This window comes from Nicotiana tabacum, chromosome 20 (genome assembly GCF_000715075.1).
Source record: "Nicotiana tabacum cultivar K326 chromosome 20, ASM71507v2, whole genome shotgun sequence".
Taxonomy (NCBI): domain Eukaryota; kingdom Viridiplantae; phylum Streptophyta; class Magnoliopsida; order Solanales; family Solanaceae; genus Nicotiana; species Nicotiana tabacum.
Window position 1 is genome coordinate 87,153,367 of NC_134099.1, and position 21,035 is coordinate 87,174,401.

The following is a 21,035-nucleotide window of genomic DNA, read 5'->3' on the forward strand; positions in this document are numbered from 1 at the left end:
GCTGTGGCCAAAATAATGCGGCTCGGAGACGTCTGACTTTCGCCATAAATTAAAGGCCTTCAAACATTGAAAAACCGATTAAATCAGTCTACACTCGGCAAAAGCAAAATATAAAGGGCTTCGATAAATTCAGCCCTCAAATAATTTAAAGGGCTTCGATAAATTCAGCCCTCGAATAGTTTAAAAGCTTCGATAAACATAAGCCTTCGAAAAACCCCCGAGAGATATTCAATTATTATTACACAAACAAGTCACTAATAAGGTTCTGATACGTCGAACCCTCGAAAAACCCAACGGGTACAAAAAACATATGCTAAGGCATACAAAATTTTTACTAAGTTTGTTGCCGAAAAAAGGGAAAAAGTATAGCCACTTTAAAGGCCGAATCGGCCCCACCTAAAGAGCCTAAGGGCCGACTTAAAGAGCCTAAGGTCCGATATATAAGAGCCTAAGGGCCAACTTAAAATAGCTTAAGGGCAAATATATATTGAGTTCGAGACCTCGCTCAAAATCGGACTCAAGAGTCCCATTATTCCGAGCTCATAAATTGATTTAAGCTTTGCTCGAGGATTAACAAAACCTTAAGGGGTATTATATTGATCAATAAAAATCAAAGGGTTTATTATGTTCTGAGTTCGAATCAATACTCGGACTGATTGAATTATCGAAATCTTCTACAAATGAAAACAAAACAAAATTCAACACAAGTTGAGGATAGAACGAAAAGATACTTTATATTCATAAGGGGTGTTTTACAAAACATATTTACAACGCCCGCAAGGGGCCCTTACACAAAAGAAAAAGAAAGTCTAATCTATTTTTAGGGTCATATCCCCGAGAGCACCATCCTCAGGAACTGCACCTTCGACAGCTCTATCTTCGGGAGCCTCCTCTCCCTTGGGAACATCCTCTTCACCTTCCCCGTCCCCAGAGACACTCGTTATATCCTCATCATTGGAAGAGACAAGAAACCTAGCATCGGTTTCCCGATCCTTTTCCTCGGCTATCTCCTCGGCAAGGTCGAACCCTCAGTCATGGATCTCTTCGAGAGTCTCCCTCCGGGCCTGGAACTTGGCCAAATCATTGCTCCGGTTTCCCGGTAGGAGGCCTCCCTCAACTCGGCTTGAATTGCCACAACATCCCTTAAGTATACGGCAATGGATTTATCAGGTGCAGCCTTCATCTTCTTAGCTTCAGCCTTAGCATGTACAACTTCGGCCCGGGCTTTAGCAAGCTCTGCCTCTAACTCCTCAATTTTCTTGGCCTGGGACAGACCCTTCGCCTTAATACCTCGGAGTTGAGTTTCAACCGAGGCCAGTTGGGTTGTAGCAGTTTCCTTATCGGCAGCGAGCTGATCCATGCTCTCATTCCATCAATGGCAATTAGCTTTAACTTGATCAACCTCACCTCGGAGCTGCCCAATCATCTCTAACTTTTGCTGCTGCTGAGATATCGAAGTGTTAGCCTCCGAAGTAGGTCCAAGAAGGCCATACTCTGTTAAAATCACAATTACCTTCTCTTCTAGCTCGAACTCGTTTTTCCGAGCTTTGGCCAATTCAGCCCGGAGGTCCTGAAGCTCCTCTTCCTTTTGGCTATAGAGGAGCCTCAGGGCCTTCTCTCCGCCCAAAACTTTCCTAAGCTCGGCCTCACATTGGCTCAGCTCAGCTCTACACTTGACGATGGCCTATTCATGAAATGAAAATATATCAGTCAAAGGAAAAGGAGGAAAGAAAAAATTACAACAATGAAAGTTAGTATTTACCTGAGAGAGGAGATGTTGAGCCTCTTCGAAAATGGTAGATGAATCATTGAGGTCAGTAGTATCCTCGACCCCAGCAAAACAACTCTGAAAGGGATCTTCTTCGAAGACCTTGCTCGGATCGGGCATACGTAGAGTGTTAGCTTTTTCAATTGCCTCCTCGAAATAAGTTGGCAAAGAAAGGGAGTGACCTGTTGTCATGGCCCTGAGCTCTTCACTTGGGGCATTCTCATTTTCTTCAAGGGCTTCCGCACTCTCCACCTCTGGTAAATTTGTTAAAGGCAGAGGAACAATCTCAACCTCCGGGGACACGGGGGCCTTGCCCGCATCTCTCTTTGGGGTTCCCTCACTACGAGATGAGATCTCTAGTTCGGAGGGCTTGGCAGCCTCGATTGGTTTCCTGGTTCGAGGCACCAACGCTGACTCTTCACCATCATTTTCTATGTCATCCGAGGAATCATGGGTCGAATCTGTGTCTGCATAAGCAAATCTCTTTCGTAGCTTTCGAGCAGGGGTTTTTTATCTTAAGGGTCTTCAGGCTTCAAAACCCTCATTCTTTTGTTGTCCTTCTCCGATTTCGGGATCGAAGACTTGGTCCCTTCCCCGGGCGGGGCTGGCCTCATTTCGAAGAGATCTCCGATGCCTGCAGAAGTAAATGAGAATAAGTTGAAGCCACCAACAAATGGAAAATACCTAAAACTTTGGAAGAAAATTTACCATGATGTTTGGCCTCCCATTTTCCCCTTGATAAATCACGCCATTTACGCTCATCATACGAGGAGGTCGCGACCAACTTTTGGACATAGTCCTCGAGCTCGGGGACACCATGAGGTGTCAAAGAAAAAGATGCAGAAAAGATAAAAATGTTATTATGGGATGTGGAAGTTGAGTACCTATAGGTATTGGTAAGAAGGACTCCACTTACGATTATAATTCCATCTCTCCGGGAACAGCATTTTGTCCCGGGGAATAACATCCGAAGTCCTTACTCTGACGAACCGGCTCATCCAACCCCGGTACTTGGCTTCGTCGCTACTGGCAAAAAAGGCTTTCTTCGTGTGATATTGCAACTTGATAAGCCCTCGAAACAGCTAGGGTCAGTACAATCGAATCAGGTGGCTAAGGGTGAATTCCAACCCTCAGCCTTGTCGGAAAAGTAGCGCAGCATGATCACGATGCGCCAAAAAGAGGGGTGAATCTGGCCGAGGGTGACTTCGTATGTTTTGCAGAAGTCAATTACCACTGGATCGAGGGGAACCAGTGTGAAGGGGTAAGTGTAAACACTTAAAAAACCCTCCATGTGGGCAGTAATGCTTTCCTCGGGGCTCAAGATCTAAACCACGACCTCATCTCCCCAGCCACAGTCCTTCTTCATATCCTTAAAGCGCTTCTCCGTTATCAAGCCAAGATATCGTGTCCTGGGACGTCGGGGGGATTTTCAATACTAAAGTCCTTCTTAATCACACAAGGACCGGGGGTGATTTCCTCAAGAGTTGGCGACGCCACCGGTTTGGCCGGCGGGGAAGTAGAAGAAGATGATGCTTTATCTTTTTTTGGGACCGTTTTGGAAGTTTTAGGCATGGTTTTAAGATAAAGAATACAGGTTGTACCGGAATGTGATGTTTTTTGCAAGAACTTGGCATTTTCCGGCGCTTGAAGAGGCGGTGGAAACAGGTGATTAGAGAAAGGGATGAAGAAGGAAAAGATGTAAATAAAGAGTAAAGTTCTTCACCCAAAGGAATAGCCTCATATTTATAGAAGGGCAACGACGGTTCGGTGGCCCTAGTGGCCGACCAAGACTGGCTTGCATTCAATGTTTTGGGAAAGTGGACCGATGAAATGTTTCAGTCACTTTGAACGCCTACGTCGTGGAAATGACATCATCACTAAAGACTTCGGGAAAATGAGGATCAAATCATTTCTTATCATCTTACTCCAAGAAACGTGGGGACTATCTGTATACGGTCAAAATTTTATGCCTCCGATTTATAGGCTCGAGGTTCCGTCCTAGGCCTGAGTTCGGGCGAGGTCGAGTTCGAGTTCGAAATCGGTGGACCAGACTCAAGCTCGAAGATAGAGTGCAATGCCCGGAGATAAGAGTTCGAGGAATAACGAGGCCAAGTATGCTCGACCCCGAAATAGTACCGTTATGGATTTATAACAGAATGAGCTAGATTCCTGCTACTTCTCCAAGATCATGGCACAAACCCTGGAATAGGATTGTACAATTCCGTACTAGGCGGTTAGACGTTCGAAGAATATTCCTTACTGTAAATAGAAATATACCTTGTTTAGGGATTCCCCTATTATATAAAAGGGATCCCAATCATTTGTAATATCATTTAATCATTGAGCAAAGAATATACTCTCTACCTTTTCGCCTATTATTCATCAGCATTGTCCTTTAGCTCTACCGTTCTTACTTTACTTTTCTTACTTAATTGTTCCTATTGCTCTAAGCCCACATCGAGGTCACTAAGCTCGAGGTCACTGCTATTGAGTAACACTGGTTTGATTTACTTGTCTCTTTCGTTTCTACTTTATATTTCTTGATTATTAATTGGTATTGAACTAAATCATATATCTTTAAAACCACAAATCAAATTTAATTGTTACTCGTATTTTTGAGGTAAACAGATTGGCACCCACCATGGGGCTAAAGATAATAGTGATTATTTTTTTACCGATTCTCATTACACACGTTACTTTTAAACTTTTTCTTGTCAAGATTTTTTGATTCTCAGGTTGAAATATATCTAGCTCACAAAACGCACTCATTCATGACAACAAAGGTCTTGGAAAACAGCAACGCAGGAATCGGTGTACCACTGATATACCCAAGGTTTTGGGCTAAAGATAAACGCACCAATCATGACAAGCACTAAAACTACCTCCGCTATTGCTCGCCAATCATGACAAGCATATTCTGGCAACTGTCATGACGAATGGTATGGCAGGTATATGGCACTATTGAATCTTCCTTTAGACTCAGAATCGTAGTTAGTCCGTGCTAAGCACGGGCCCAATAATTTATAGCTCAAATATTTAAATTCTTAGAGCTTGTTTGAAAAGTTTTTATGTAATTGAATTTGTATGCGATTTAATGTAATTACGAAATTTGACATATTTGTATGTACATTTAATTAATTACTCAATCCACATGAAATTATACATAATTAAAATGAAGTAACTATATTTTGCAATTATCAAAGGCGATAAAGAATTAATGGTAATGATATAGATAATTACCATATGATATTTCAAATCTTATTTTTTTTTTCTTTCTAAATATTTTTTTTTAAAAAAATCTTTTCCTCCTCAAATTTGTCTCTCATAACGTACTTCTTGCTCCTAATTCTAGCCCCGTACTCCTTCTACCTTTTTTCTCCTATCTACTGCATACTTTCTCTTACTGTGAATCTTTTTTACCCTTTTATTGTTTTATCTATAGAGTCTTGCTGCCGCTAATGCAATTGCATGTACTCCTTCTTCCTCTTTCCCCCTTCTTATTGCATGCTTTCCTGCTTTCATTTTTCTTATTGCATATTTATATTGTTGTAATTTGCAATTTATTGTATATTTTTTTCTTTATTCTTCCTTATGATGCCATTATTAATAAAAATTATGCTTTATTATAAAATTAATATGCTCTTTTTTATGTCTTCTAGATAGACTAATAAATAATGTCCATTTTTTTAATTGCTTGATCATGTAAGATTTCAAGAATGAACTAAAAATTACACTGTTGACAGACAATATATATACAATGTGAGAGATAACTCAATAGAATTGATGCCGATAAATTTAATAGGGATTCTTTTAATGAAAAATACATTTTTAAATGAAAATAAATTATTAGCGAAAATAACTATAATTTCACAAGCTACCTTAGCTTTTATGAAACTATATATATCTTTTTACATAAATTATTGTGAAAGAAAATAATATTTTAGTTGCCAAGAAAGAACTAACAAAAGAAGTACACTTTTGAGATAATTAAAATAAAAAATTCACGGTTAGATATTAAAAGGTGCATCACTAAACTATTAGGGAGAAAGTTGGGTGGGGTGGAACGTGGGGCCCACGTGAGGGAGTAGAGAGTAGAAAAGTATGTGGTGACGGTTGATGACATGAGCCCATGGGCAATTTAGTCCAAACACTCAATCATTTATGTTGAAGCTACAGTGAATTCCTTTGTAAGCAATCATATTGTTCTATTACAACTGAAATTACCAAACTACCCTTTAGGCGCCAAGCAAGCATATTGACCATCAGTTGCTTATCCCCTCTTATATATTAGTAGTAGAAGTAGATATGTTCTCTTGCATTTACAATTCCAATACAACTAAATGTAGGTATATTCTATGAAATTCCAATATATCCTCTTTATATTTACCGCAAAATTAGTACACTATTGATCAGTTGCTTAAAGGTTTTACCTCTGAGGTTTTGAAATAGCCATCTTAAGAATTGAGACTGAAAAATAAATTGGCTTGACTATTACTCCATCCGGTTCACGATAAGTGATCAATTTGACTTCAACACGCCACTAAGAAAATACTAAATTCTAGACAAAAATATTTAGTGTGACTAAACTACACTTAATTAAATATTGCAGCATAATTTAATGTGATGAGTAAAAAATATTTTAGGAAAACGTACATAAGGGTAATTTTAAAAAAACAAATTGAATTTTTTCTTGATTATATAAATAGACACTTGTTTTGGACCAAAATAAAAAGGCAAATTAATCATTTATTGTAAACTGGAGTGTGTAATTAATACTCTACTAGACGATCTTAAATTACGTTGCATATATAGAAGTGTAACATATGCATTTTAGTTGATCATTAATTTATGACACGCCTTAAAGTTGTTGAATTCTTCAAGTACTCAAAATTTCTAATGCTTCTTACCAGTTACCAAATATTACTGTTCTCAAAGTTCAAATCCAAACTTAACTGAAATGGAATGAATAATATTTATTATTCAACCACATACCGCGCTGATTGTCCAATTTATTTCTCCAATTGTTCATGTACTCATAGTATGGACTATCTAAACACCTTGATTATTCCTCTAATTTTTCATGTATCATGATATAATTACTATCCAAATATTTTGGATTCTAAATATTGTGGGAGTATTTTCAAAATTTTAAATAGTTATGCGTCTTTTTATTTTAAGTGTCCTATCTATTTTCAAGTGGCTTCTTGCATAAAGTCTTATGGCCAAATACTCTTAGATAATTGGTGCATGATAAGAGTTTTTACATGTGGCATTGATTTAAAAGATTATTTGACAAATAGTCTTGCTAAGCCAAGTGTAATTTCGCATGAGATGTGTTGCCATCTTGCATGAAAGAAAATTGACAAGTAAGTAACACACTTGTCATGAAACTAAACTCATTTTCATGCTATAAATATGATGCCATCATATTCATTCAATTCTTAACCAAGAATTCTTCTTTAGCTAATCATTACTTTCTTCCTACAATTATTATTATTATTATTATTATTATTATTATTATTATTATTATTATTATTATTATTATTATTATTATTATTATTTCTTCTCTCCAATTTTCTGAACTTGCTAGATTTATTATTTAATTTTGCTGATTCTTGTATCCTCTAAATAAATAGAGATTTGCTTGTTTAATCCTAGGAAAATATTTCACATTGCTGAAATAGTTTCTTAGGACAGTGCCCAGCACGACTCAAGCCAATTCGTGTATCTGCTTACAAATAATATTATTGCAGTATTATTAAAGTTATTTTCAATGTCATTTTCCTACAATCTAAGAAACTATGGCAAGTAATACTACTACGAAATTTTTTGATGGTGCTACCAATTTTGGTGTTGTCTCTGTTGCTATTGTTCCAATTGTCCTGCCAGATATCCATGGTGTTACAAATACGTTATTGGATCCACTACTTTGGCAGACGCTAATGTCAAATACAAGTATGTGGATAGACATGGTTACATATCCAATGCTAATATTAAAATATTCAAGAAAAATGCACCTCAATGCAAGAGAAGAGTTGGGATAAATGATGATCTCGCTAAGTCAAAATTAAATTTGACTAAAGAGGATAATATAATTGTTGCGATCATTTTTCAAATAAATAATGTGGCCAATGTAAGAAATTGGGTGATAGACTCTGGCGCCACTAGGCACATTTTTACAGACAAAAACACCCAAGTTGAGGAAGGAGAATGTAACGACCCGATCGGTCGTTTTAAGCTCTAGCACGTCGTTCGGTAGTTTGAGGCCATGAGCAGTTTCACTTCAGGTATTATGACCTTTACACATGGTCGGAATTGAATTTCGGGAAGTTTGGAATTGATTTGGAAAGAAAACTCCGAGGGTGCTCCGTTCCAGTGGACGGAGGAGTGTGAGGCGAGCTTTCAGAAGCTCAAGACAGCTTTAACTACATCCCCAATTTTAATACTGCCTACACGTTCGAGGTCTTATACGGTCTATTATGATGCCTCGAGGATTGGCCTCGGAGCGGTGCTGATGCAGAGCGGTAGTGTGATTGCCTACGCGTCCAGACAGTTGAAGGTACATGAGAAGAATTATCCGGTTCACGACCTTGAGTTAGCTGCCATTGTTCACGCCCTGAAGATCTGGCGTCATTATTTGTATGGCGTTCCCTGTGAGATTTATACTGACCATCGAAGCTTGCAACACCTGTTCAAGCAAAAGGATCTAAATTTGCGCCAAAGGAGGTGGTTAGAGTTGCTGAAGGACTATGATATCACTATTTTGTATCACCCGGGCAAGGCCAATGTGGTGGTCGATGCCTTGAGTCGCCGGGCAAAGAGTTTGGGGAGTTTGGCTTATTTACCAGCATCGGAGAGACCTATGGCGATGGATGTTCAGGCCTTAGCCAGCCAGTTTGTGAGATTGGATCTTTCGGAGCCCAATCGAGTTCTAGCTTGCGTGGTTTCTCGGTCTTCCTTATTTGATCGTATCAGGGAGCGTCAGTATGATTACCCTCATTTGCTTGTCCTCAAGGACAAGGTTCAGTATGTTGATGCCAGAGATGTGACTATTGGTGATAACAAAGTATTGAGGATGCAGGGTCAGATTTGTGTATCCAATGTTGATGGGCTTCGGGAGATGATTCTGGAGGAGGCACATACTTCGCGGTATTCCATTCATCAGGGTGCCGCGAAGATGTATCAGGATTTGAGACAACACTACTGGTGGAGGCGGAGGAAGAAAGATATAGTTGGATTTGTAGCTCGGTGCCTCAACTGTCAGCAGGTGAAGTATGAGCACCAGAGACCAGGTGGGTTGCTTCAACAAATAGAGATTCCGGAGTGGAAATGGGAGCGGATCACCATGAACTTTGTAGTTGGGCTCCCGCGGACTTTGAGAAAGTTCGATACTATTTGGGTGATTGTGGATCGGCTGACCAAGTCCGCTCACTTCATTCTTGTGTATACTACTTATTCTTTGGAGCGGTTGGCGGAGATTTATATCCAAGAGGTTGTTCGTCTGCATGGTATTCTAGTTTCCATCATTTCAGATAGAGGTACTTAGTTCACATCACGGTTCTAGAGGGCTATTCAGCATGAGTTGGGTACTCGGGTAGATTTGAGTACAACATTTCACACTCAGACGGATGGATAGTCCGAGCGCACTATTCAGATTCTTAAGGATATGTTCCTTGCGATTGTGATTGAGTTTGGAGGGTCTTGGGATCAGTTTTTGCCGTTGGTAGAGTTTGCTTACAACAACAGCTATCAGTCCAGCATTCAGATGGCACCATTTGAGGCTTTATATGGTAGGCGGTGTAGATCCTCGGTGGGTTGGTTTGAGTCGGGTGAGGTTAGATTATTGGGCACAGACTTGGTTCAGGATGCTTTGGAGAAGGTTAAGGTGATTCAGGATAGACTCTGTACAGCCCAGTCCAGACAGAAGAGTTACGCGGACCAGAGGGTTCGTGATGTTTCCTATATGGTTGGAGAGCGGGTTCTGCTTTGGGTTTCGCCTATGAAGGGCGTTATGAGATTCGGGAATAAAGGAAAGTTGAGTCCGAGGTTTATTGGCCTTTTTGAGATATTGAGGTGTGTTGGGGAGGTTGCTTATGAGCTTTCCCTACCTCCCAGTTTGGCAGGAGTTCACCAAGTATTTCATGTTTCGATGCTCCGGAGGTATCACGGTGATCCATCGCACGTGTTGGATTTCAGTTCAGCCCAGTTAGACAAGGATCTATCCTATGTTGAGGATCTAGTGGCAATATTGGATAGGCAAGTTAGAAAGATGAGGTCAAAGAACATTGCATCAGTAAAGGTTCAGTGGTGGGGTCAGCCGGTCGAGGAGGCGACCTGGGAGACCGAGCAGGATATGCGCAGCCGTTACCCTCATATTTTCACTACTTCAGGTATGTCTCTATGCTCGTTTGAGGACGAACGAATGTTTAAGTGTGGGAGGATGTAATGACTCGGTTGGTCGTTTTTAGGATTTACACCCTGATCCCCTATTAACTACTTTCCCTGTGTTTATTTCTGCTATTGTGATTTGCTGGAATGTTCGGTTGTAAGTTTTGGAGAGTTTTGGGACACTTAGTCCCTAAATGAGAGCTTTAGTATTGAAAAGTTGACTGTAGTTGGAACAGTGTGAAGAAGTCTCAGAATGGAAATCCGATGATTCTGTTAGCTCAGTTGAGTAATTTTGGGCTTAGGGGCGCGATCGTATTGTGTTTTGGAGGTCCGTAGCTAATTTAGGCTTGAAATACCAAAAGGTTTAATTTTGAAGTTTCCGGTTCAATAGCGAGATTTTGATCCGAGGGTCGGAATGGAATTCTAAAAGTTGGAGTAGCTCCGTACTGTTGAATGTGACGTGTGTGCAAAATTTCAGGTCATTCGGACGAGGTTTGATAGACTTGTTGATCAAAAGCGTATTTTTAGAATTTTGAAATTTTTAGGCTTGAATCCATGGTTGATTCATCGTTTCGATGTTGTTTTAGGTTTTTTAAGGATCGGTATAAGTTTGGAAAGTGGTATTAGACTTGTTGGTGCCTTTGGTTGAGGTCCCGGGGGCCTCGGGATGATTTCAGATGGTTGACGGAAGGATTTTGGAGTTTGGAGTTGCAGCTTCAGCTGCTGGTTTTCTGTCATAACCGCACCTTCAAGTGTGGGACTGCAGGTGTACCACCGCAGAAATCAGATTGGCCCAGAGCTCCAAGATCCGCAAGTGCGGTTGGGTTTTCGCAAATGCGGTGCCGGAAATGCAGCCAAGAGACCGCAGATGCGGACCCAGCCCGTTAAGTGACTTTTCGCACCTGCGATGCATTCTTCCGCAGGTGTGGGACCGCAGATGCGATAATCGCTGGGCAAAACATATAAATACTTGCCTTCGCAAAATTTTGCTATTTTTCACCTCTTTTCAAATGGGAAGATGCTTGCGGAGCATTTTTCAAGAGGGTTTTTCAAAGGAGTTCGCTGGGGTAAGGTCTTTGGTCCCTAAACTCGTTATTGGAATGATTTTTATCAATTTAAGCATGAAAAATTAAGGAAAATCAGTGATAAATTGGGGGTTAGGGCTTGACTAATTAGAGACCTTTGAGTGATGATTTGAAGGACTCTTTGAGGTCCGATTTTGGTGCTTTTGGTATGACTGAGCTCGTGAGAGTGTGAGGATTCTGGAAATGTAAATTTTACCCGATTATGAGACGTGGGCCCGAGGTGCATTTTGGTTATTTTACCTAATTTCGCGTGTTAGCTTAGAATTTCTTTGTAGAATCAGTTACTTGAAGTGTTACTTACATTATGAAATTGAATTGAATAGATTTGGGCCATTTGGAGTCGAGTACTCGTGGCAAGAGCGTGGTTTCGGATTGATTTGAGCTGGTTCGAGGTAAGTGGCTTGTCTAACCTTGTATGGGGGACTTTCCCCTTAGGATTTGGTATATTTGGTAATTGAAATTCCTTGTACGTGAGGTGACGAGTGCGTACTTGTGCTAATTGTTAGAAATTCGATTTTCATTAAGTAATTACTAGTATGTTTCCTTTCCTGTTTTTAATACTTGTACTATTAAGCATGTTGTTAGCTTAGGAAAGCATGTCTAAGTGATTTAATTGCTTTATTTTCTCAAACTGCCTTACCTGAATTCTGTGCAGCATGCTAGGCTAGAATTACTTGTTTGCCTTAATATAAAATTTGCCATTTCTGAGTATTTTCCTATTGTTGCTGTGTGTTTACATTGGGATTACGGATGTGAGATTCCGGTAGCTCCCCCTTGTTTGTTTACATTTGGGACTACGGATATGGGATTCCTGTAGATCCCCCTGCACAGTATATGGAACTACGGGACTACACCTGGTAGATTCCCCCAGTATTGGGTATTTACATTTGGGACTACGGAACGGGATTCCAGTAGATCCCCGCGCACTATGAGTTGGACTACAGGATGGTATCCTGGGAGAACCCCGATTGTTATGATTTGGTGCTGAGCCGTATTTTCTTCTGTGTTTACTTTGCCTCTGTAATAGTTGTTGCTGCCCTTTATATCCTATGTTATTTTTGCTACTGTACTTACTTATACTGTTCTGCTCTACACTGTCGAACTTTATATTTTATTTAACCTCAGTAAGGCCCTGACCTTCCTTGTCATTACCCGACCGAGGTTAGGCTTGGCACTTACTGAGTACCGTTGTGGTGTACTCATGCCCCTTTCTGCACATGTTTTTCATGTGCAGAACCAGGTACTTCAATTCAGTCCTATCACCCTTGAGGCGAGGCGAGGCGACTGCTCCAGAGACTTTGAGGTATATCTGTCGCGTCCGCAGACCGAGGAGTCCCTTTCTATTCTTGCTTTTAAGCATTATCCCTTCTGTACTTCTTTTTTTTGTTAGACATTCTGGAGTTAGACACTGTTAGATATTCAAAGGCTTGTGGTTTCATGAGATTTTGGATTTTGGGAAAGTGTATTAGTTTTTGAGAAGTTGTATTGTATATGCCAAGCGACATTTTTAATATTGTTTCATTCGGTTATTTTGGCTTTTAATTATTTCTTTCAGCAAGTTTTTCCGCATTGTTAGGCTTATCTAGTCGTAGAGACTAGGTGCCGTCACGACAGTTCATGGAGGGCGAACTGGGGTTGTGACAAAAATGAGCTCCAAATTCAGTTTTTATTGAACCATTAGATTCGTATCATAATTACAGAGCCATAGAAAAAAGAATTATCGAATTTGGACATCATATGAGGAAGTTATGCTCATTTTTTTGTCGGAAAAAACTACTGCTTCTGGTGTGGTCGCAATTGCGAACATTTTCATTGCAATTGCGAACTTTTTGTCGCAAATGCGACCTTTTTCAGTCCTTCCTTGTTCGCAATTGCGCAGGCTTTCTTCGCTTTTGTGAGGGTTCGCAATTGCGAACTCTGGATCGCAAATGCGACATCTGCAGCTTGTTTTCAGCTGTGTAACTCGGGTTTTTTCTTCATTTTATCATATTTTGAACCCTGGGTCCGAAAGTGGGCGATTTTGAAAGAGAAGTTTCATATCAAATCATTGGGTAAGTGCCTCTAACCAATTTTCAACTGTATTTTGTGATTATACCTTAGATTTAACATCAAAATTCATGAGAATCTAAAGGAAAATTTGGGGTTTTAAAGAAAAACCTAAAAATTAGTATTTTTCGATTTTGACCATAAATTTGGGCATGGAATTGGAAATAAATTATATATTTGAGTTCGTGAGGTCTTGGGTAAACTTTATCTTCGAAAAATTTCGGAATCCGTGAACGTGGGCCTGAGGGCATTTTTGTCGATTTTTCGATCGGGGTTAGGAATTGTTATAAATTGGATTATTCTCAGTAATTGAACATGTATTGATGGGTTTACATAATTATTGGTTAGCTTTAAAACGTTGTGCATCAATTTGAGTCTTCGGAAGGGCATGGAATGCCGGTTATCGGCTTTGGAGCAAGGTGAGTCTCCTTTCTAACCTAGTAAGAGGGAATTGTCCCCATAGGTGAATTAATTAGATATATGCTTCTATTTGTGGGGGCTATGTACGCACGAGATGATGAGAGTCCGTGCATAGATACTATTATGCTTAAGTCCGAGTAGTTAAGGGCCCAAAAGCATGCTTTACTTGCAATATTTGAAATCTTGTTGTCAATTTAAAAATGCTTAAAATATATCAAACGAGTAAATGAATTTCTAAAAGACTAGTCATCGTTTCTAGATTTTTAAAAGAGAAATTACCTTTTTTTGGATAATTTCTCCTTGATGAGTTCTTGATTGACTGTTTGAATGTGTTTATATATTGGGGAACGGGTCGAACGCCTCAGTAGATTAAATAGATGCATCTATGGTTCGCGTCATTCGACCCTCTGGCAGTGTACAATTTAAATATTGTTGGATCGAGTCGTACGACCTCGACATGATTTACGCATGCTTGTATTGCTTGCCTTGAGATTCATAGATGTTGATATTTGTTATCCCTGGCCTGAGATAAAAGTATAAATGATGAAAATGAATTTGAAAATTTCCTATAAACAAAAGAATTGGTTACTTGCCTCATGCTATTGGGTTTAAAATCATTTTTATGAAAATCCCTGGTTTTTCTATATTATTGGTATTATTAATATTGGACTCCTAGTAAGTGTCAAAGTTGACCTCTCGTCTCTACTTCTTCGAGATTAGACGGGATACTTACTGAGTACATGTTGTTTTCGTACTCATGTTATACTTGCTGTACATTTTTATTGCACATGCACATGTATCTCTAGTGGCCTAGTGGGCGTAGCAACATGGTTGATATGGAGACTTAGGTGAGCTGCACTTCTCGAGACGACCCGCAGTCAGCAGAGTCTCTTTCAGATTATTGTATTTACTTTCTGTCCAATTTATATTCCGGACTGTATTTGTATTATATTGCTTCCTAGAGATAGCTCATGCACTTGTGACACCGGGTTCTGGGATGATTATGTGATTATGCAAAATTAAGTTTGTTAAAGACTTCATTTTTATTTATGTGAATTTCATTATTTATTGTTTAATGTATAAAGAAAACAATTTCAACAAATACTAAAATGGGAATTTAATTAATTTCTTGGTGTTGGATTGCCTGACAGTGTGTCCGGCGCCATCACGAACCTTAGTAGATTTTGGGTCGTGACAACAAGGTATCAGAGCACTAGGTTCCGTTATGTCTCATGAGTCATGGGCGAGTCTAGTAGAGTCTTGCGGATCGGTACGGAGACGTCTGTACTTATCTTCGAGAGGCAATAGGGCTATTAGGAGAACTTCCCTTCTTGATTCCTTATCGTGCGGTTTGCTTCCTTTGAGGCTCATGCCTTTACTTATTTCCTACTCAATCTATGCGACGCGAAGTGCTTATTATAAATCGAGAATTGAGGAATTTTAATGGTACTACAGATGTGGTGCATGATGTTTCCTCCTGCGAGTTTGACTGGGCAACGAAGGATGAGGAAGGGAATGTGGGAAATGTCTTATGGTGATTAAACTCCTAGAAGGCCAAGTGTGGGAAACAAGAGTCTAGTAGTAGCTTAAAGGAGTGAGTTTGACCAAAGTGGGAGAGTGGCAGAATAGCATATGGGTTCAGTGGCAGGGTAACTACACACCTTGAGGAAAGGTTAGAGCGATTTGGGAATTTTAATGGACGGTGATTGGGTCCACGGGCTTAAATTGAAATATTGGCTATTATACGACGGGAGATCGGATGCAACAAAAAGGGGGGTTGCTTGATACGAAGAAGGATGCAATATAACTTTGAATTGGATGATATTGTCGCACATTTGGTTGATGTCCATAAGAAGTGAACGGACTAGTACAGTTGGTGAATGAGCACGGGCTCAGGGTGGGTTATTGAGGTCGTAGTGATTATACCCCGTGCAGCAGCGTTGGAAGATGTCGGCACGTAATTTCCACAAGTGGGTTATCTCCTGTGAGCAGATCAGCGGTTGCATGGTTGGCGAAGCTTCTACGAAGAATTCTATTAGCTATACGGCAAATAGATCGGTCATGCAAATGTGGTTGATGATTCAAAGTATTCATAAAGGGTTTTACAGAAAGATTTCGAGAATTTTGGTGGTTGATTGCGCAAGTGTCATGACCCATTTTCATAATAGGTCATGATAGCGCCCAGCACCATTGCCGGGCAAGCCAACACGAAAATATAAATAAGTTGTCATTTTACTTTTACCAAAATAATTGCAGCAATTTCTCAAGTTAAAGTTAAAACAAGTAATAACTAGTAATGTACCAAAATAATTATACAAATTCCCAAAAAAATAGTCTACCAATGTGTGTGCCAAGACCTGGTGTCACAAGTTGTGCGCAACTAGTAGAATATACAAAAAAATAATTCTATCCTACTGTCCGAAATAGAATAGACAGAAAAAATAAATAAAGAGAGACTCCATCAAGCTGCTGCACGACACAGAAAGGGAGCAATTCACCGTGGAGGTCTTAGAATATGCTCAGGGATGCGCACCAGACTGATAGCCAGATGTACCTGCCTCAGATCCTGTACAATTAAGTACAGAAGTGTAGTATGAGTACATAAATAATATGTACCCAGTAAGTATCCTGTCTAATCTCGAAGAAGTAGAGACCAGAAGTCGACTTGACACTTACTAGGGTCAAATAATATGAGAGATGAATTATACTGAGCATGGATAAAACAAATAATTAGCAGTGTATAGCAAGAACTAACAGGTCCTCTCCTAAATAATGTCACAACTGGCAACTTCCATTCCAGGACAAATAATAAACTCAAGTCATAGAAAAATACTAAGTAAAGCATGCGCAAGTAATGCCGAGGCGTACGACCCGATCCAACATAAAAGTAAATTGTGCACTGCCGAGGGTCGAACAACATGAACCATAGATTACCCCGCTCGTGAATCAACCATGTGACACGATCAAATATAATTAAACACAACAACAAGCAGACAAGAACGTATAACTGGGGAGCAATTACTTACTGAATTATCAACTTCTCTTTTAAAAAGGCCAAGAAAGATCATGTTCCTCTTAACTAGTCTCATTTATCATAATCACCATGATTTAAACAATCCAAAATTAAACATAGAGTTGCAATAATACCACATAAAGTATGCTTTTGGGTCCTAAACTACCCGGACTTAGCATAATAGTAGCTACGCACGGACTCTAGTCATCTAGTGCATACATAGCCCCCGCATTTAATGGCAAATTATTAGATTACATTACCTATGGGGACAATTCCCTATTACAAGGTTAGATAGGAGACTCACCTCGATCCAAAGCGTACTTCCAATACCAAGAACGAGCTCAACCTCTCAATTTGGAGCCGAACGATCCAAAACTAGATAAATGAGGTATGAACTAGTCAATACACTCTCCCAAGATCGTATTCTAACTATTTAAGCAATTTCCCACCCTTAAACACAAGTTTCCTAAAATCCAACCCCGAGCCCACGTGCCCGGATTCCGAAATTTTTCGAAGAAAGTTGTTCTTTATAACCTATGGATCAATAATATATAATTTCTACTTCATTTCATAACCAATTCCGTGGTAAAATCTAAGTTTTATCAAAACCCTAGGTCTTGCTCTAATCCCTTGATTTTTTCTAATATTTATGTGTTAATCTGCCCAAAACTCAATTATTAAACTTAGAAATAAGGGGGATGAACTTACCTCAAGATGCTAGGTGGAAATCTTCTCTCAAGAGCTCCAAAATCGCCCAATACAGAAGTGCAAAATGGGCAAAAATGACTGGAGCCCATATTAAATGAAGCTCACTGCTTCAGTGATTTCCGCATCTGCGGTCAGGGGACCGCATCTACGGTCCCGCTTCTGCGAGAAAGAGGTCGCATCTACGGAATTGGCCAAGCGGGATGGGACCGCTTCTGTGGTCTTGAAGCTGCTTCTACGCAGCCGCTTCTGCGGCTTAGAATAAACGTTCGTTCTCGAACAGACATAGAAAAATACTTGAGGTGCTGAATAAATGTGGGTATCTACTCCGCATGTTCTCCTCGGACTCCCAGGTCGCCTCCTCGACTGGTTGGCCCCTCCACTGGACCTTCACCACTGAAATCCTCTTGGCTCTTAACTGGTGATCCTGTCTATCAATAATCCCATGTCTCCTCCTCATAACCTAGGCTCTCATCCATCTGAATAGTATTGAAGTCTAACATATGGGACAAGTCGGCATGATACCTCCGAAGCATAGACACGTGAAAAACTGGGTGAACTCCCGATAAACTGGGGGGTAAAGCAAGCTCGTAAGTAACCTCCCCAACTCGCCTCAACACTTCAAATGGGCCAATAAACCTTGGGCTCAGCTTGCCCTTCTTCTCGAACCCCGTAACACCCTTCATTGGCGAAAGTTTCAAGAGGACCTTCTCGTCAACCATGAATGATACATCACGCGCCTTCTGATCAGCGTAACTCTTCTGTTTGGACTGAGCTGTGAGAAGCCTCTCCTGAATCAACTTTACCTTGTACAAGGAATCTTGCACCAAATCTATACCATATAACATAGCCTCACCAGGCTCAAACCACCCTATAGGAGAACGACACCGCCGACCATATAAAGCCTCAAATAGAGCCATCTCAATGAGGGACTGATAGCTGTTGTTGTAAGCAAACTCTGCCAAACGCAAGAAGTGATCCCACTGTCCTCCAAAGTCAATCACACATTCTCTAAGCATGTCTTCCAAAATCTGAAGTGTCCGCTCTGACTGCCCATCGGTCTGAGGATGAAATGCTGTGCTAAGCTCTACACGGGTCCCTAACTCATTCTGAACGGCTCTTCAGAAATGGGAAGTAAACTGAGGGCCTCTATCTGATATGATGGAAATGGGCACACTGTGCAACCTGACTATCTCCCGAATGTAAATCTGGGCCAATCTCTCTAAAGTGTAAGTAGTCACAACTGGAATAAAGTGCGCCGACTTGGTCAATCTGTCAACAATGACCCATATGGCATCAAACTTCCGCAAGGTCCGGGGCAATCCAACTACGAAGTCCATAGTAATGCGCTCCCACTTCCACTCTGGTATAGGCATCTACTGAAATAGGCCACCCAGCCTCTAGTGCTCATACTTAACTTGCTGGCAATTTAAACACTTAGCCACATACTCCACTATGTCATTCTTTATTCTTCGCCAACAATAATGATGCCTCAAGTCACGATACATCTTTGTCGCACCCGGATGAATGGAATACCACGAACTGTGTGCCTACTCTAGTATCCTCTCCCTCAAACCATCAACATTAGGAACACAAAGGCGACCTTGGAGTCGCAAAACACTATCCTCGCCAATAGAAACCTCCTTGGCACTACCATGAAGCACTGTCTCTCTGAGAACCGCCAAATATGGATCATCGAACTGTCGGGCCTTGATCTGCCCCAATAAGGAAAATTGAGCAACAACGCACGCAAGAACTTGGCTGGACTCTGAAATATCCAACCTTACAAGTCTGTTAGCCAAGGACTGAATGTCCTAAGCTAGTAGTCTCTCTTCTGCTGGAATGAATGCCAAGCTACCCATACTCTCTGTTTTCCTGCTTAAGGCATCCGCGACCACATTTGCCTTGCCCGGATGATAAAGAATGGTGATTTCATAATCCTTCAACAACTCAAGCCATCTACGCTGCCTCAAATTGAGATCCCTCTACTTGAACGAGTGCTGTAAGCTGTGATGATCAGTATAAACCTCACATGATACCCTGTAAAGATAATGCCTCCATATCTTAAGAGCATGAACAATCGCGGCCAACTCTAAATTGTGCACAGGATAATTCTTCTCATGGATCTTCAGCTGACGTGAAGCATATGTAATAACTCGTCCCTCCTGCATCAATACACATCCTAATCTAACGCGCGAAGCGTCGCAATATACTGTATACATCCCTGAACTGGAAGGCAACACAAGAACTGGTGTTGTAGTCAAGGCTGTCTTAAGCTTCTAAAAGCTCACCTCACAATCATCGGACCAACGAAAAGGAGTACCCTTCTGGGTCAATCTAGTCAGAGGTGATGCAATAGATAAAAAGACCTGCACGAATCGTCTATAATAACCTGCTAACCCCAGGAAACTCCTGATCTCAGTCACTGAATTAGGATGTGGCCAACTCTGAACTGCCTCAATCTTCTTGGGATCCACCTTAATACCCTCTCCTAACACAACATGTCCCAAGAATGCCACTGACTCTAGCCAAAACTCACACTTGGAGAACTTAGCATTTAGCTTTTGCTCTCGCAAGGTCTGAAGCACTACTCTCAAATGCTGTTCGTGCTCCCCCAGGCTACGTGAGTATATCAAGATGTAGTCAATGAAGACGATGACAAAGGGATCAATATAAGGTCTGAACACCCTGTTCATCAAGTCCATAAATGCTGCTGGGGCATTAGTCAAGCCAAAGGAAATCACCAGAAACTCATAATGGCCGTATCTAGTCAGGAATGCACTTTTCGGAACATCCGAGTCCCGAATCTTTAACTAATGGTACCCTGACCTCAATTCGATCTTAGAGAACACCTTAGCACCCTGCAACTAGTCAAACAAATCATCAATGCGAGGCAATGGATACTTGTTCTTGATGGTGACTTTGTTCAACTGGCAGTAATCAATGCACATCTGCATAGTCCCATCCTTCTTCTTCACAAATAACACTGGTGCACCCCAAGGCGATACACTAGGTCTAACAAACCCCTTTGCTAACAACTCCTCAAGCTGCTCCTTCAACTCCTTCGAAGCCATACAATACAGTGGGATAGATATAGGCTGGGTGCCTGGAGCCAAATCAATACAGAAATCAATATCACGATCCGGTGGCATGCCAGGAAGATCAGAAGGAAACACATCGGCAAACTCTTGAACTACTGGAACCGAATCAATTGTCAGAGACTCTATGGTGGTATCCCGAACATATGCCAAATAAGCCAAACACCCCTTCTCGACCATATGTCGAGCCTTCAGGAAAGAGATAACCCAACCGGACGTATCAACTGTGGAACCCTTCCATTCCAACCGTGGCAACCCTGGCATTGCTAATGTAACAGTCTTGGTATGGCAATCTAGGACGTCGTGATATGGAGATAACCAATCCATGCCCAAGATGATCTCAAAGTCGATCATGTCAAGCATCAGAAGATCCGCTCTAGTCTCGAAACCATAGAATGTGACCACACAGGATCGATAGATCTGATCCATAACCACAAAGTCGCCCACATGAGTGAACACATGAACATGAGTGCCCAAAGGTGCAAGAATAATAACCAGGAAACGAGCAAACA